Source organism: Bos javanicus, chromosome 16 (genome assembly GCF_032452875.1).
Source record: "Bos javanicus breed banteng chromosome 16, ARS-OSU_banteng_1.0, whole genome shotgun sequence".
Taxonomy (NCBI): Eukaryota; Metazoa; Chordata; class Mammalia; order Artiodactyla; family Bovidae; genus Bos; species Bos javanicus.
In genome coordinates, this window is record NC_083883.1 from 80,009,244 (window position 1) to 80,026,927 (window position 17,684).

The 17,684-nt window shown below is 45.9% G+C and overlaps 1 long non-coding RNA gene across 3 annotated transcripts; it reads left to right on the forward strand.

The window, feature by feature from the left end:
• The first annotated feature begins 267 nt into the window (after positions 1 to 267).
• LOC133228217 (uncharacterized) lies at positions 268 to 16,006 on the forward strand. Of its 3 annotated transcripts, none has more exons than XR_009730137.1 (3): positions 268 to 398; positions 11,223 to 11,454; positions 13,494 to 16,005. It is a non-coding gene; the product is annotated as an uncharacterized LOC133228217 (long non-coding RNA). The 3 variants fall into 3 exon arrangements; XR_009730138.1 differs by lacking the exon at positions 268 to 398 and adding an exon at positions 423 to 717; XR_009730139.1 differs by lacking the exon at positions 268 to 398 and adding an exon at positions 3,773 to 5,438 and having other exon boundaries at positions 13,494 to 16,006.
• Positions 16,007 to 17,684: the final 1,678 nt, after the last annotated feature.

Sequence of the window (17,684 nt, forward strand, 5' to 3'; positions counted from 1 at the left end):
AGCCGCGGGGCCGGGGCCACGCTCACCCGCATGGACTGCGGCCGTGTCAGCTCCGGCTCGGGGAGGTTCCCCTTGAGGCAGTGGGCCGGGCTTCCGGCCGACGAGCCCGCAGCGTGCGGCCACCCTGCTGCGTGGGGACGGCGTGGAGGGCGGGATCTACGTCTCCGGGTTTTGGGAGGCGCCGCGGCGCGCGGGGGGCGGGGCCCGGCTGGGAGGGGCGGGGCCCGGCTGGGAGGGGCGGGGCCCGGCTGGGAGGGGCGGGGCCCGGCTGGGAGCGGCCGGGGAGGGGCGGGGCCGGCAGTTTGCCGGCCGGCGGCACGTCCCTGAGCCTCTCTGGAACGGGCAGGTTCCGAGGAGAAGGGCAGGCACGGGCATCGTGGAAGAATTAGCGTCATCAGGTGGGCGGGGCGGGAGGGAAAGAGTCCGGGCGCCAGGAGTGGGGCGGGGACGGGGAGCCCGCACTCTGGGAGGCGGGGTGGGAGGGTGCCGGGGAGGGCGGCGCCCGGCGGGCCCAGAGCTGCGATCTGATTCCAGCCGGCGAATAACGGGAATTAACGGAGCAGCTTTAGTCTGCGTGTGGATACGCTGGGCCTTTCCACACACGCCTCCGCCCCCGACGCCGAGGACAGGCGCGCTGTCCGGTGCTGGGTTGGTCCCCGGGGGTCGCACTTCTCTGCAGCTGGTCCCCGAGACGCTGGCATTAAATTAAGGGCAAAGGTAGGGGGCAGGGAGGAGGGCGCAGAACTCCAGGATTTGAGCTCTTGCGAGCTGATACCCGATGCAGTGAAATCACACTAAGTCTGAAAGCACACCAGCGAAACAGAAGTCCGTTACTCCGTGAGGTTATCCGTACTAAGTACTTAAGCTTGTACCTCCCGAATCCTACCCCTGCTTCTTCGCTCGACCACCACTGCCCTGAACTTGGTCTCCGCCATTCTTAGTCGGTTTATCATGGTTGGAGGCGTTCCCAAACGCTCTGTTTTCATTTTTCTCTTTTTGAGCTTAATAAAGATAACACGTAGCCTTGTGGGATTTGCTTTTATCATGGAACGTTTCTCTGATTCTTGCAAGTTGTTAAGTGTAAGGAAGCAGATCATTTATTTTCGCTGCTGTAATGTTGACCCTGTGAAGTAGTTTATGTCCTGTTTATGCATTTTTCTGTGGACACTTCACCTGTCTTCACTATTTTGTTACTAGAGGCAGACTGACCATGAAGCTAATGAAATTTGCGTGTAAGGGCCCCTCACTCCCATGGGTCTCTTCCATAGTCCTAAGGGAAGCATTGGTAATGTGTTCCCATGGTCATGTTGTTCAGTAGCTAAGTCTGACTCTTTGTGACCCCATGGACTGTATAGCATGCTAGGCTTTCCTGCCCTTCACTATCTCCCAGAGTTTGCTCAAACTCATGTCCATGGAGTTGGTGATGCCATCCAACCACCTTATCCTCTGTCACCCCCTTCTCCTGCCCTCAGTCTTTCCCAGCATCAGGGTCTTTCCCAAAGAGTTGGCCCTTCGCATCAGCTTCAGCATCAGCATTAGTCCTTCCAGTGAACATTCATGGTTGATTTCCTTTAGGACTGAGATGGTTTGATCTCCTTACTGTCCAAGGGGCTCTCAAGAGTCTTCTCCAACACCACGGTTCAAAAGCATCAATTCTTTGGTGCTCAGCTTTCCTTATGGTCCAATTCTCACATCCATACATGACTACTGGAAAAACCATAGCTTTGACTAGATGGATCTTAGTTGGCAAACTGATGTCTCTGCTTTTTACTATACTGTCTAGGTTTGTCATAGCTATTCTTCCAAGAAGCAAGTGTCTTTAAATTTTGTGACTGCAGTCACCATCCACATTGATTTTGGAGCCCAAGGAAATGCAGTCTGACACTGTTTTCCGCATTTTCCCCGTCTATTTGCCATGAAGTGATGGGACTGGATGCCATGATCTTATTTTTCTGAATGTTGAGTTTTAAGCCAGCTTTTTCACTCTCCTCTTTCACCTTCATCAAGAGGCTCTTTAGTTCCTCTTCACTTTCTACCATTAAAGTGGTATTACCTGTATATCTGAGGTTGTTGGTGTTTCTTCTGGCAATCTTGATTCCAGCTTGTGATTCATCCCTGCATTTCACATGATGTACTCTGCATATAAGTTAAACAGAGTTTTCTATTTAGAGGGTCACATTTTTTTAAGCTTTTATTTTGTATTGGAGTATAGCCCAATACAACGTTAACACTGATGGTTTCAGGCAGAGGCGCAGGAACGCAGCCGTGTGTGCGCACATACCCATTCTCCCTCAAGCCCCGCCCCGTCCAGGCTGCCCATGACACTGAGCAGAGCTCCCTGTGCTGTGCAGGAGGTAGAGGGTCCCATGTTAAGTGACGACGGCTTTGTGTTTCATCTGCTTTTCTTTCTCTTACCTTATCACGGTGGCTATAGTCTCCAGTACAGAGTTGAATGTTTGTGATGATAGCAGACATTCTTGTCCAGTTCCTGATTTAAAAATACCTTAGTTTACATGTTGCCCTGTTAGGAATCATGTATTTTTCAGGCTTTTTCAAATACCCTTTACCAAGTTAAGAAAGTTCTCTTTCATTCTGAATTTGCTAAAAATGTACTCATGAGTGAGTATTAGATTTTATCACATGCTTTGTTTTCTCTCTTAATCTGTTGAAGTCAGCAAAAACACTGCCCCCCCTTATCTGTCAGTATTAAGAATATAGGTTTTTCCAATGTTAAATACCTTTGGGTTTTTGTAATAAACCTAATTTGGCCATAATACACATAGTATCTTTTAGCTGATATCTTATTTAGGATGTTTATGTTTATGAGTGAGATTGATTTATAATTTTTCTTTCTTACACTATCCCTGGTTTTACAGGCACCAAAGAATAAGTTGGGGAATATTTCCTTTTTTCCCTTCTTTTTTCTCTGGAATAATGTATACAGTTCTGAGATAACCTGTCTCCGCAAAGTTTGGCGAAACTCCCTATAAAACTGTCTGGTGTGGAGTTTCTTTGTATGAGTAAAAGATTTTTACCTTTAGTTTATTGTTTTTAATAGTCACAGATGTTTTCAACATTTCTTAGGAATTCTTGAGTCAGTTTTTCTGTTATATATTTTTTTAAATTTTATTTTATTTTTAAACTTTACAATATTGTATTAGTTTTGCCAAATATCGAAATGAATCTGCCACAGGTATACCTGTGTTCCCCATCCTGAACCCTCCTCCCTCCTCCCTCCCCATACCCTCCCTCTGGGTCGTCCCAGTGCACCAGCCCCAAGCATCCAGTATCGTGCATCGAACCTGGACTGGCGACTTGTTTCATACATGATATTATACATGTTTCAATGCCATTCTCCCAAATCTCCCCACCCTCTCCCTCTCCCATAGAGTCCATAAGACTGTTCTATACATCAGTGTCTCTTTTGCTTTCTCCTACACAGGGTTATTGTTACCATCTTTCTAAATTCCATATATATGCGTTAGTATACTGTATTGGTGTTTTTCTTTCTGGCTTACTTGACTCTTATAATAGGTTCCAGTTTCATCCATCTCATTAGAACTGATTCAAATGTATTCTTTTTAATGGCTGAGTAATACTCCATTGTGTATATGTACCACAGCTTTCTTATCCATTCATCTGCTGATGGGCATCTAGGTTGCTTCCATGTCCTGGCTATTATAAACAGTGCTGCGATGAACATTGGGGTACACGTGTCTCTTTCCCTTCTGGTTTCCTCAGTGTGTATGCCCAGCAGTGGGATTGCTGGATCATAAGGCAGTTCTATTTCCAGTTTTTTAAGGAATCTCCACACTGTTCTCCATAGTGGCTGTACTAGTTTGCATTCCCACCAACAGTGTAAGAGAGTTCCCTTTTCTCCACACCCTCTCCAGCATTTATTGCTTGTAGACTTTTGGATCGCAGCCATTCTGACTGGCGTGAAATGGTACCTCATAGTGGTTTTGATTTGCATTTCTCTGATAATGAGTGATGTTGAGCATCTTTTCATGTGTTTGTTAGCCATCTGTATGTCTTCTTTGGAGAAATGTCTATTTAGTTCTTTGGCCCATTTTTTGATTGGGTAACTATTAGCAAGGTGAAAAGGCAGCCTTCAGAATGGGAGAAAATAATAGCAAATGAAGCAACTGACAAACAACTAATCTCAAAAATGTACAAGCAACTCCTACAGCTCAACTCCAGAAAAATATATTTTTTTAATGTTCTTTTCAACTGTTTAATTATTACTTTTAAAAAGTTTTTCATTTTATCTTTTTAAAATGTTTTATATATAATATTATGTCTCTTTTTTATTGATACTATATCTTTAATTTTTTTTCCTACTAGATCTCACTAGAAAGTTTGTTTCATTATATGCTTTTCAAGAATCAACTTTTGACCTTGTTAATACATGTTGCAAATTTGTTTTCTGTTTCATTGATATATGTAATTTCTCTCTCTTACTACTGTCTTCAGATTATTCTGTTTTTCAGTTAAATGAGTTTAGTATATTCATCTTTAATCTTTCTGTTTTTCTCATATGAGCATCTAAGGTTATAAGTTTTCTTCAAATTACTACTTTTTCTGCATCCCACAAGTTTTGATACACAGTGTTTTTACTAAGTTCTGGTATTTTTTAGTATGCAATATTATTTCTTCTTTAAACTGTCAGTTATTTAAAGACTTTTTAATTGAAAATGTAGTTATGTGTTTTATGCATATATTTGTTACACTATGGATGGAGTCAAAGAACCTTGAGACGTGCTCTATTAGGTAGTCCCTGGTCAGTTTCTAGAACTATTCTAAGCCAAAGAAGAGTCCTGATCTCACCAATAGGTAGATAGGTGCAGTGATGTATATCAAGCAAATCAAGCTTGGTAGTTCAGATGTTCTAGATTTTTACTAACCTCATGTTGAGATTTACCTTATCAGTATGCCTCTCATCCACTAACACATAATAAAGTAGATCAGTCACTCATCAATGATGAATTTGTCCATTTCTCCCTATAGTTCCAGCAGTTTTAGTTTTGTGTATTTGGGAGCCATTTTACTTTAGAATCAGTATGTGCAAAGCAATTTCAGCATTGCTGTGTCCTAGAGTCTTAGATCTGGATGCATTTGCCGGAGTCCAGTCTTGGTCCCTGCCACTCTCCATGCCCAGGCAGGAGGAACTCTTCCACAGCACACGGCCAATTGACTCTAAAGGACTTTCAGAGGCAGTGAACTCCTTCCCTCACAAGAAAGTCCAGTTCTTCATTGGCAATCTCTGCTTGATTATACTTGCCATTTGATTAGACTCTAAAGCCAGCCTTATGCAAAGTGCTTTACAAACATTATCATGTTTAATTCTCAGCTGTTGTTTTGTCTCTCAGTTGTGTCTGACTCTTTGCGACCCCATGGACTACAGCCCACCAGGCTCCTCAGTCCATGGGATTCTCCAGGTAAGAACACTGGAGTGGGTTGTCATGCCCTCCTCCAGGGGATCTTCCCGACCCAGGAATCGAACCCGCATCTCTTGCAGTGGCAGGCAGGTACTTTACCATTTGCACTACCTGATCTTTACGTTGAGTCTAAAACCATGCCCCTTTCACTTCCAACCATGGGACCTGGCTCTAACCATCATTTCAAGCATTCTCAGCACTGTAATCTCTTGGAAACCTCAGAAGTAGTTGAAGCTAATATGTGTTACATAGCTCTGCCCAACTCTCATCAGTTTCCTCACAGAAGCTTGGACCCTTGCCATAGACATGCCTGTCCTTACCATGACTTTTGGAAAAGTAGTCAGTCTTGTTTTTTCTTTTCTAAAAACAAGCCAATCTTTACATGCTTCATTCTTAATGTGCAGCCTGGTGAGTTAAACCATTTCTGCATGTGAGTCGGCATGGTAGAGGAAGTGCAGTATTTTAACATGAAGTTCTTCATCTCAGGGTTAAAAAGTCAACCTCAGGACCACTCAGGTCTCACATGTGGCTCTCCCCCACCGCACACTCTTCGATAGAGCTCAGATTCAGATTTCTTCTGTGGTGTCACCAGAGCACAGTCTAATCAACCTAAACTGAGACTCCTCTTTCTGAGTCGGCACCAGCATGGCTCTGGGGTGGTCTTTTCATTGTGGGGCTGTGGAAAGCCTTACCTGTGGTAGTTCACGAGGGAATCAGAGGGCATGACGCACGCAGGGCTGTTACGCATTATGCTTTATGGCAGGGAGGGGCAGGAAAATATCCAGAGTGACTCGGTTAGACTGGAGTTGTGGAATGCGCACACCCTGCACAGCCATGCCCAGAGCTTGTCTGAGAACCGGAAATGCTTCAAGACTCTGAGCTGACCCGTATGGCATTCTTGTGCACTGTTGAGACACGTACCAGAGTAAGAGTGCCTATCATTCTCTCCTGCCAAGGAGCTTCAGTCTCACTCCTATTGTTTATAACTACTCCTCACTCTCTTAATGTGGGAGGCTTGGAAAACCCGTAGAACTTACATCAAGGTGAAGACAGGGAAGCATTTGGCAGCCATGGATATTTTTCTTTGCTTGTGTCATCGTGATGAGTCAGACCACAGCTTGGACTGAACTACTTTCTGCCTTCAGTGACTTCCCCTGAGATGTAGTGTGACAAAGTTTTCAAGTTCTAAAGATTGATTCACTCACACGGATTTATGGCATCTACCACATAGCCAGCCTGGGCATCTGATGGTGAACAAGGAAGTTGTAGTGTCTGTCTCGCAGTAGACGAGGGGGATGATTCTGTGCTGTGATGGGGGAAGTACAGACTGTCCGAGGAGTGTGTAAGATGGACACACAAACCAGTCAGGAGAAAGAGAAGGCCTTGCAGAGAAAATGACAACTAAACTGAGACCTGAAGGCCAGGAGAAGTTGGGTCAGCTCAAACAGGGGAAGGAAGGGAGAGGCCCAAAGTCAGAGTATGGCACATCCAAGGAGCTGAAAGAAGTTATGTGTCATCTACTTAGGCCAAGTTATGCTGCAGTAACAAGTGACCCCAAGTCTCCGTGGCACTTGACAACCATACAGCAGTAGTTTATTTCCCACTCCTGCTGTAATGTGGAGAGAAGATTGGGAGGGATGAAACTGAGGGAGGAAGCAAGGCAGTAATTCAGACTGGAGAAGACGGTGGCCTGAACTCAGGCAGTGGCCACGGGGGCACAGAACAGTGGATGGGATCACGGTGCATAGAGGGGCTGCCCTGGTGGCCCAGTGGTTAAGACTCCAAGCTCCCAACACAGGGGCCAATTCCTGGCTGGGGAACTAAGATTCTGCATGCTGCAGGGCATGGCCAAAAAAATAGAAATGCATAGAAAGTAGAGTTGCTAGCTCTTTTTGGTTGATGAGACTTGGAGGGTGGAAGAAAGGAGCCATGGTCGACACCCAAGTTGCTTTATTCTAACCACAGAAAAGGGCAGAAAGATTAAAGCTTCTATAGAGATTAATTTAATATGCACAACAGCATGATAAATATTTTATTGTTAATAATTTTAGAACCATTTTCCTACCAATCTTGAACACGTCATAGAGTTGATGGTCTCATTGATCTATATTATTTCTTCTGCCCAAACTCCTGGCACAAGTATAGTCACAGAACTACATAATTCTTGGCAGTGAAGTTTCTGGGACACCAAATGAGGAGGTGTCTACTTAAAACTAGGTCTGTATTGCAAATCTAAAATTTCATCCTAAAACTTGAACTTATGAAGATGCCACTAGATGGTTAGAAGAATCAGACTGATACTGAGCTGTTGTCACGGATAAAGAAAATTTTTCTCTGCCCTTCTAAGTCCTCTGGGTGGTCTGAGAATTAAATCGACGTGACCCTGGGGCCTGTGGCTAAAGCTCCGCACTCCCAATGCAGGGATCGCAGGTTTGACCCCTGGTGGAGGACCTAAGATCCCACGTGCCACACAATGCGGCCAAAAGCGTATTTAAAAAATAGTAAGTGTTCTTGTTGCTCAGGTGGTAAAGAATCTGCTTGCGATGCGGGAGACCTGGGTTCGATCCCTGGGTTGGGAAGATCCCCTGGAGAGGGGAAAGGCTACCCACTCCAGTATTTATTGGGCTTCCCTGGTGGCTCAGATGGTAAAGCAGATCCCTGGGTCTGGATCCCTGGGTCAGGAAGATCCCCTGGCGAAGGAAATGGCAACCCACTCCAGTACTCTTGCCTGGAAAATCCCATGGATGGAGGAGCCTGGTAGGCTACAGTCCATGGGGTCGCAAAGAGTCGGACACGACTGAGCCACTTCACTTTCACTATAGAGAAACTGGAACCTTCACAGATTGCCGGTGGGAATGTAAAGTGGTGCACGCCATTCTGGAAAATAATCTGGCGGTTCCTCAAAATGTTAAGCACAGAGTTACCGTGTAACCCAGAATCCCCACTCCTGGATATCAAGAGACTCCACAACAGGTGTTCAAACAAAAACTTGCACCAAAATATTCAGAGGAGCAGTATTTCCAACAGAACACGGAGACCAGTGTCCGTTATAAATGGACAAATAAAATGTGGCCTATCCTTACAGTGGAATATTATTCAGCAATAAAAAAACTAAGTACTGATACGGGCTACAATTTGGAAGAGCCTGGGAAACACTGAGCTAAGTGAAAGACGTCAATCAGAGAAGTCCCCAGATTATGACTCCGCTTATCTGAGAGGTCTGGACTAAGCAAATGCTCAGAGACAGGAAGCCGGTCAGTGGTTGCCCAGGACCGAGGAGCGGGGGATGTGTGGTGGGAAGAAATGGGAAGTGACTGCTAGTGGTTTCTTTCTGGGGTAATGGAATGTTCTAACATTAGACTGTGGCGATGGTGATGTACAGCCGAGTGCATATATCTTAAAATACTAAATTATACACTTAAAATGGGTGCGTCGTATGGTATGTGAATCTCCAGAAGGGTTTTTAAAGTGAGCTAGCGGCTCTCCCTGGATGCTGAGCTTTTTTGCTTTTTATCTTTTTGCTCATCTGTGTCTTCTACAGTGAGCAAGTGTTTCTAGTTGTCAGAAAAAGGGAAGTTATTAGTTTAAATGGCTTGTCACTGCGAGGTAACTTCTTAGAATTAAGGAGAGAAGTTCATGGGTTTAAGACCAGTAACTGCAGAGGAAACTGCTCCTTTCTCCCAGACTATTTCCTGCATCTCATTGTCCTCTACTGGAGAGGATGGTTTTTCTTTTTATCCATCAAATAATGAAACCTGGTGGGTGTTCTTACTCTTTTCATGTTGTGTGGTGATTCATTCCGGCTGAACGCCTTTCCATTTTTGACTTTTCATTGTTTGCTGCTCCGAGAACCTCGAGCTTTAAGATCTTAGTGTGGATGGTAATGCATTCAGTGTGCTTTCACAAATTGGGTTTAAGACTTTAATCCACTTCAGCACATCCTCCCCTCACTCCATGACCAGCTAGCATTTGGGGTGAATCCTTCCCTTACTCTATGACCAGCTAGCCTTTGGGGTGAATCCTTCCCTCACTCTATGACCAGCTAGCCTTTGGGGTGAATCCTTCCCTCACTCCATGACCAGCTAGCCTTTGGGGTGAATCCTTCCCTCACTCCATGACCAACTAGCATTTGGGGTGAATCCTTCCCTCACTCCATGACCAGCTAGCATTTGGGGTGAATCCTTCCCTCACTCCATGACCAGCTAGCATTTGGGGTGAATCCTTCCCTCACTCCATGACCAGCTAGCCTTTGGGGTGAATCCTTCCCTCACTCCATGACCAGTTAGCCTTTGGGGTGAATCCTTGCCTCACTCCATGACCAGCTAGCCTTTGGGGTAGTCCCTTCACAGTGATAAATACAAGCAACAGTGAATGTGTTTTGCCAAAAAAAAAAATCTTAAGTTTAAATTTGACAGTATAATAATATACTGTGGGAATTAAAATGACTGTGTTAAAATAGATTATAAATAGTCTGAAAGATTATATAAAAGTATTTTGAAGAATTGGAGATTTTCTCTTTATTGTAGCATAAGTTAATATGTTAATTAATTCTTTTTGGCAGGTGGGTGAATCAGTCAGTATCACTGGGCTTAAGGAAAATAACTGTGGAGTCATACTTGCTTAAAAGAGATATACTTAGTCGAAAGGTTACATTGCTTAAACAGAAAAATCCATGAAGAAGTAATAATATCAGATTTTCTTCTTAGAAACCATGAAATTAGAAATGACTACATTAATACTGGTGGCGGAGGGACACACATCACAAAATCTGATACAGTTCATTGAAAGGCAATTCCAAAAGCTGAAAGCATTATAAAATATAATTACTAAAGCATTATAAAATGGTATTATTATGTGAAGCACAAAGATATATTTGCATGAAATTTTGCAAAAAACTTCAAGTCTGAGGTTTTTGCTCATGTTTGAATTTGTATCCTTGAAGTCAATGTTGTGAAAAACAGCAGGAGTTCTGCAGAGGCTCCTGGAAATGGGGAATGTGGGTGGCAGCCTTCAATTTTCTACCAAGGGGTAATTTCATTTCAGTCCCGGGTCAGGAGTTTAAAAAAAAAGTGGGAAAAAAACTTAGAAACCAGTGCTGGTTTTCAGTGGCCACTTATGTAAATGTCTACATCTTTGCAGTATTAATTGGTCAGTGGCGACCCCCGCCCTGAATTCTGAGGTGGAGAAGGGAAGGCCCTTATATGGCGAAGGAAATGACAACCCACTCCAGTACTCTTGCCTGGAGAATCCCATGGACGGAGGAGCCTGGTGGGCTACAGTCCACGGGGTCGCAAAGAGTCGGACACGACTGAGCGACTTCACTTTCGCTTTCACTTCACTTTATATGGCGATGCAAGCAGACCACGGCTGGGCTCGAACCCGGGGTCAGAAGTGTTCGCGACGGGACAGCCCAGACACGTGTGGAGAGCCCAGACTGAGGCCGTGTGTGGGCCCTGGAGACTTGGCTTAAGCCAGGACCAGAGGACAGGGCGTGGGGGAGATGCCATCAGAGCCAACACATGTCACACGTTTCCACTCAGGACTGCTAGGTAATAGTTACATCGGAGGAGAAAATGACACAGGCTTTATCAGAGCCCTTTGCTAAGATTGCCCGCCTGTGTCCCGTCTGCCTCACCTGTTCTGCTCAGATTCCTTGAGGGCAAAGACCCTGGAGTTTTCCCTTCATGTCACCAATACCTTTGCAGTCCAAAAACATTTGAATGATTTGCAAGGGTTTAATCATCTACCAAGGTACTGCCTAAAGCATAGGAATCTGTTTTCCAGTTGCAGGTGGTCGTCGGGCCTCAGTAGAGAGAGCTGCTCACAGGAGTCATTTGCAGATCCTCTCTGGGGAAGAAAACCACCAAGGGGGGCTCCTGGCCCCTGATATTCTCTGCCTTCACGCTCTTGTCCCTGCGCTGAGAGTTGCTGTTGTTCAGTCCCTCAGTTGTGTCCGACTCTTTGCGACCCGGTGGCCTGCAGCCTGCCAGGATCCTCTGTCCATGGAATTTCCCAGGTAGGAATATTGGAGTAGGTTGCCTTTCCCTTCTCCAGTGTCTGTGCTTTTTGCGAGAGTGGGTCTTACAAAAGATGGCACAAGTCTGGGCAACCTGTTTCTCTGGAAGGCACTAGATTTAGGTCAATGTGGATTTATGGGATTATTCCCCAAAAAAGCATTACAGATATTTGTGGATTAGGATTGAATTTTGAGAACTGTGAAGATGCTACTAATACATTTCCTAAGTCAAATAAAATTTTAGTATGAATATGGCCGATGCATCTTAGCTCACTTGCTTTTTATAAATAGGCAAGTATCAGTTTGTATGTCTATAATCTCTTTAATTACAGTTTTCGTCTTGTTAGTGAAAAATCAGTATTTAGTTTATCTTTCTATTACTTTTAAAAAGTTACCATATGCTGGCATCTGAATGTTTGTGTCCTCCCCAAATTCATCTGTTGAAGTCTTAACACTCAACATGACAATACTAGGAGGTAAGACTCTGGGGAGGTGCTGGGGTCATGAGGGGGGCCCTCGTGGGTGGGATTAGAGCCCTCGTCGAAGAGAGCCCACAGAACTGCCTCACCCTTTCCAGCCTGTGAGGACACGGTGAGGAGGGACCATCTGTGATCCAGGAACTCGACCTCCCCAGACACCGGATTGCAGCCCTGTGACGGTCTTAGGCTTGCCGGCCTCCAGAACCATGAGATCTGAATTTCTGTTTGCAGAACAACAGTCTGTGGATTTTGTTAGAGCACCCAGAGATGGCTAAGATGCAGTAGTAGCTGAAATGTGTCCTGCCTAGGATGTAGACTCGATCCTCTTTTATGATGTAAAAAAATGAAAACTGAGTATGATAAATAATCTTACTTAGCCTCTCTTGTGTTTATCTTTTATGTGGATAGGTCTCATGATAACAAAAAAGAAAAGAAGAAAGACTCGTGGGTCAACCACGGAGGATGCTATGACATAGTTAGAAATGGGTATTTGGTCCCTGCCCCGGCGTCTGGGCACAGAGCTCCTAAAACACTTGGAATTTCTGGAGTGTTAGGGTAAAACAAGGTATCTCTGCTTGTTTATAACTAGCCTCTTTCAGCCACATCTGAGTTTATGTCAATGCAATGACTTAGAAAAGACCCTAAGGGTGGGACTGAATGGGCTGGTTGTCAGGGAAACCAGCCTTGGATGGAATGAGAGGGTCAGAGCTCTCAGCCCCAGCCACTGACTTAAGGGGAGGGGCGAGGGGCTGGAGCTGGACTTCATCACCAACAGGCGGTGATTTAATCAGTTGTGCCCAAGGAAGGAAGCCTCCGTAAAGCCCCCCACAGCAGGTTTCTGAGGGTGTCTGAGCTCTCTGTGCGGTGGCGTGGATGCCCCGCCCCGCCCCCACGCCTGGCCTGGGCGCCTTCTTCCTGTCGGCTTTTCCCAAGTTGTGTCCTTTATGACAAACAACTTGCGCGCTCAGTCGTGTCCAACTGTGACCCTATTCACTGTAGCTCTCCAAGCTCCTCTGTCCACAGGATTCTCCAGGCAAGAATATTGCAGTGGGTTGCCATTTCCTTCTCCAGGGGATTGTCCTGATCCAGGGATCAAACCTGAGTCTCCTGCATTGTTAGGTGAAGTCTTTAGCACTGCACTGCCTGGGAAGCCCCTCATAATAAAGGGGTGATAGTAAGTGGTCCCGAGTTCTGAGAGCAAATGATCAAGCTGAGGAAAGGGTTGTAGGGTCCCCGATTTATAGCTGGCTCCTCAGATGTACAGGCAGCTGGGATTTGCAGCTAGCATCTCAGGTTGGGCACCGTCTTCTGGGACTGAGCCCCTAACCAGTCTGCACTAACTCTGGGCGGTTACGGTCAGAATTGCATAATAAGACAGAAAATCCCATACATCTGGCCTCAGAAGTATTGTGAGCAGAGAGAAATAGGCTTTCCTTTTAGGAACCAACTCATCATTCTGTCAATGATAAATAAAAAGAAAGAATTGAACACTCTTTGTATTTCCTGTACAAACTGTCCCTGAGGGGAACCACTCGTTGACGGGCTGGTTTCTCTTTGCAGAGACAGCCCAGCTGAGAGTGAAGGGGCCCTGCAGCCTCAGAGCATCACAGGGCTGCAGCCTCCAGTGAAGTCGTGGGTGTGAGCGAAGATCATCAATCGCTGCAAAAGGCATCAGGTGAAGACACGGACAGCACTTCCTCACACATGAGTCAGCCTGGCAGGGCCTGAAGCCTCTGAACAATCCCAGCGTCGCAGAGTCGTCTGTCCCGTGCTTCCCAGCGGAAGTACAGGAGACCACTGACTGACACGGTGTCCGTGCCGGATAAAGGAGCCTAAAGGACTGAGCCTCTGGATGTATCATTTCCAGAAGATATAAGAGACAGAGGAGGAGGCTTTTAAACAGCCCCAGCCGGTGGTGTACAATTACCAAAATTCAGACTGTGGAAAAACTTACAGGGAAAAAATGACAAATACATTTCGGGGGAAAGAAAGTGAGATCGACAGAAACAGAGGAGGAAGCCATGCTCTAGAAGAGGCGAATAAGTTAAATGTAAAGTGTGACCCTTTCTTGACTCTTGACTTAAACAAACTGGTCTTAAAAAAAAATTCAAGAACTGCCAAGAAGACTCTCTTCTACAGGCAAAAACAGGCTCACAAGCCCCACCCACTCTCTGACTTTTTTTTTTGCATAAATCATGTAATTAAAGAGCTGCACCTTTTAGTTAAACCTTCTTGCCCAGAGTTAACACCCTTGAAACCTCATCAATCACTGATTTTCAGATGGCTGGGACTATGAGCTTGTTTCCCAAGGGCGGGTATCAGTGAGGCATTTAAAGCTTGAAGATGATTTTTTAAAAGTCCCTGGAAAGGGGGCAATAATACCAGAACAAAAGGAGACAGAAAACTCGGAAATCCAGTATCACTGATCTCAGGAGTGTCCTGAGCTCCCTGGTCTTCTCCCTCTAGGCTCTTCAGAGCAGATAGCAGAAGACTCGATAGGGGAGGGGTGGGGCCGGCCTGGTGAAGATGCTGAGGTTCTGGGTTTTTGTTTTGTCCTTAGAATTTTTTTTTTTTTTTCTGTTTGTCTCAATAGGAATGAACACAAATTCAAAAGACCAAACATTTCAAACCAAACAGCGAAGCCGTTTGAAGGCAGCCTCCTGGTGGCCAGCGCCTTGTGCCCTGGGGTCACTTCTCAAATTAAGGTGAAAGTTGAAGTCTAAGTGGAGAGGGAAGGAAGGAGAAAGGCCCTTCGCCAGCATCCCCGGTAGGTGACCATCCGCTCCCTCTGTGGGAGCGCGTCCAGTAGCTGGAAATCTCTGACGCATCCCACGCTCGGCACGTGGGTATGAAGTTTCCCCGTGGCGTCTCCCAGGACAGTGTTCTCACCCTCCAGAGGACCTGACTCCTACCTGGGGTCCGGGGGGGCTGAGGGGACAGCCCTCCGGTCAGACCATATCAGCAGCTGGGGGCAGGCAAGGCGAGTAGTTGGGGCTTTTCCCGAGATGCCGTGGTGCCTTGTGGAGCAAAAATGTGATTTCAGTGGTTAGAGAGTGAGAGCATATGCTAATATATTTAAAAATGGTTCTGAAACCACTCTCTTAAGGATGAACTTAAGCTTGCTGGGGGGAAGGGATAGTTAGGGAGTTTGGGATGAGCATGTACACACTGCCATATTTAAAGTGGATAACCAATAAGGACCTAGTGTACAGCACAGGGAACTCAGTGTTATGTGGCAGCCTGGATGGGAGGGGAGTCTGGGGGAGAATGGGTACTTGTATACGTACAGCTGAATGCCTTCACTGTTCAGCTGAAGCTGTTGCAACATTGTTAATCAGCTATGACCCAATACAAAATAAAAAGGGCTTTAAAAAAAAATAAAATCACTCTCTTAAGTTTTGTCTTCCTCAGGGTAAAGGAAATAATGATAATACATGCTTATCTATATAAATATAATAAATAATAAGTATAGATGTTTAAAAATATGTGTATATTATTAGTGAAGAGTATCTAACCCACACTCACATATGGTGAAACTATACACATCACTTCTACTCACATCTCATGGGCTGGAACATTGCCACGTGGCCGCCCCTGCCAGCAGGGGGCTGGGAGAGATAGTGTCCGGGGACCCAGGGGGTCAAACCTGCCCTGCTCTGGAATGAGGGGCGGCAGGGTGGGCCTGGGCATCTCTGCTGCGACAGCTCTGAACGGAAGCTGTGTGACCCCATAGCACAGCGACAGTGTGTCCTGGTATTGTCCCCAGGCCCAGAGGCCCGGCCCAGGAAGGGCACAGGGTTGGAGACACGGGACGGAGCCAGTCCTGACTCCAGGGTTCAGTGCCCATGGTGAGCGCCCAGCACAGTTCAGTCAGAGCAGAAGGGGCCCCGACTGTGCCGAGAAGGAGGCGTCTCAGCCCCGGCCGGGTCCCTGGTAGGTGATGGTCTCAGGACATTTGTGAGCTCAGACAGGGCCTCAGGCCGCATCTGGACCATTCAGCAACGGGGGCACGAGTCCTCCAGCCGTGAGCCCTCTGTGTCCGACTCGGGGGCAGTCTGCCCGGGGCGGGGCTGGGGCTGCCCTGAGACCTCACGTCTCCATCAGCTCCTCTGTGCCAGTGAAGGTTTCCGTGATGTTACAAAACCAAGTCCTGAAGCTCGTTCTTTAAGTCTGTGAGTCTGTTTTGTAGATCAGTTTTTCTGCATCACTTTTTTTAGATTCCACACGTATCAGCAATATCATATGATATTTGTCTTACACTGTAATGTCATATGATCCAATATAAAATAAAAATTTTAAGAATAAATAAAAATTTAAAAATCAAAATGAAAACAAAACAAAAACCAAAGTCCTCCTGTGAAGGGATACTCTTAGTTCAGCACACAGAGGCCCTCGCAGGCGTGACTGGACTTTTCAGAACAACTAGCCTGGTGGTTGACATCGGTGGTCACTGTGACTCCACGCTGACGGCTGAACAAAGCTTGAATCCGAGGAGCTGCACACCAGGTGTGTAGGAACCAGAGTGCACACCCCAGCGCAACCGGCCTCAACCCCAAGTTTCGATGAAACACTCAAATGCACGCCCCGGGTGTGGAGGACGCGTGTTCCTGCGGCCTGACGCCCTTCGAGGCACCTGCAGTCAGTTCTGTTTGTTTGTTTTTGAATCTAGTCTTCCTCTCTGTGTGGTTGGGGGCTGGGGCGGCTCCGGTCTCGAGTCCAGGGGTGGCTCATGACCCGTGGAGCCTCTCAGAGCCCCGTCGTCCCTGGACAGCAGGCCCTGGATCAGGACTGGTGCCTGACTCATCCCGGGTGCTGGGAAAGCAGGTTCCTTTCATTGTCCTGCCATCTTGGCACGTGGAGCATGACAATAAAAGAATTTATTTCTTTAGCCCAGGATCCAGCCACATTTGGTGTCTGCCGTACACTGGGGCTTCTTAGCCAAGAAACCTGGCAAATCCTCTTTCCCATCCCTGTCTTGTTCTTCTCCTTATACCGGCTCGTAGTGGGTTTTCTGTAATGTGCAATAGAAAAAAATCCTAACCAATACATTTGAAATTATTCCTGAGTCTCCTGAATGGAAAATTACACAATAAACAGTTAAATAATTAAATAAGATAATTAAAAGCCAAGTAAAATATCTGACTAGTTCATATAATTAAATGAATGAGCTACTATCATATAGCAGAACAGACAAGGCACCATTGTTCTCTACTGTACTGCCAGAATTTGAAGCCCCGGTCTGATCACAGGCTGGAAAAATTCTTTGTCACATATTGCTGTGTGACGATCTGTATTACTGCAGATTTGAGAGCTTAAAAATTAGGTCATTATCAAGAATTCAGCCTTAAATCTTTCTGGAATGAGGTGGGAATATAAATAAGTTTTAAAAGGCATCACGCCATCCCTTCCTCTTTCTAACAGCTTCTTTTCTAAGAAGTCAGAGTCCTTTTACACAGACTCCTTGTCCTCATCCTGTGGTTCTTAAAAAGCACCAACAATAGTTCTTCTTACCACTTAGAGTGAATAAATAATTCAGAGTAAGATAATACCCAGTGGAACTTCAAACTGATAAACCTCTCCCAAGTCCTTGAAGACAGATCTTCAAAAGAGAACACTGAAGGGCAATTTTTTGGATTCCTGTGTTGTTTCTAAGTGATATCAAAATAACACAGAACAGTCTTCACGGTGTCTGCCTGGCAAAGTCCCGTTTGATCGACGGGGTGGTACTGGTGGGTGCACACGAGCCCTGAG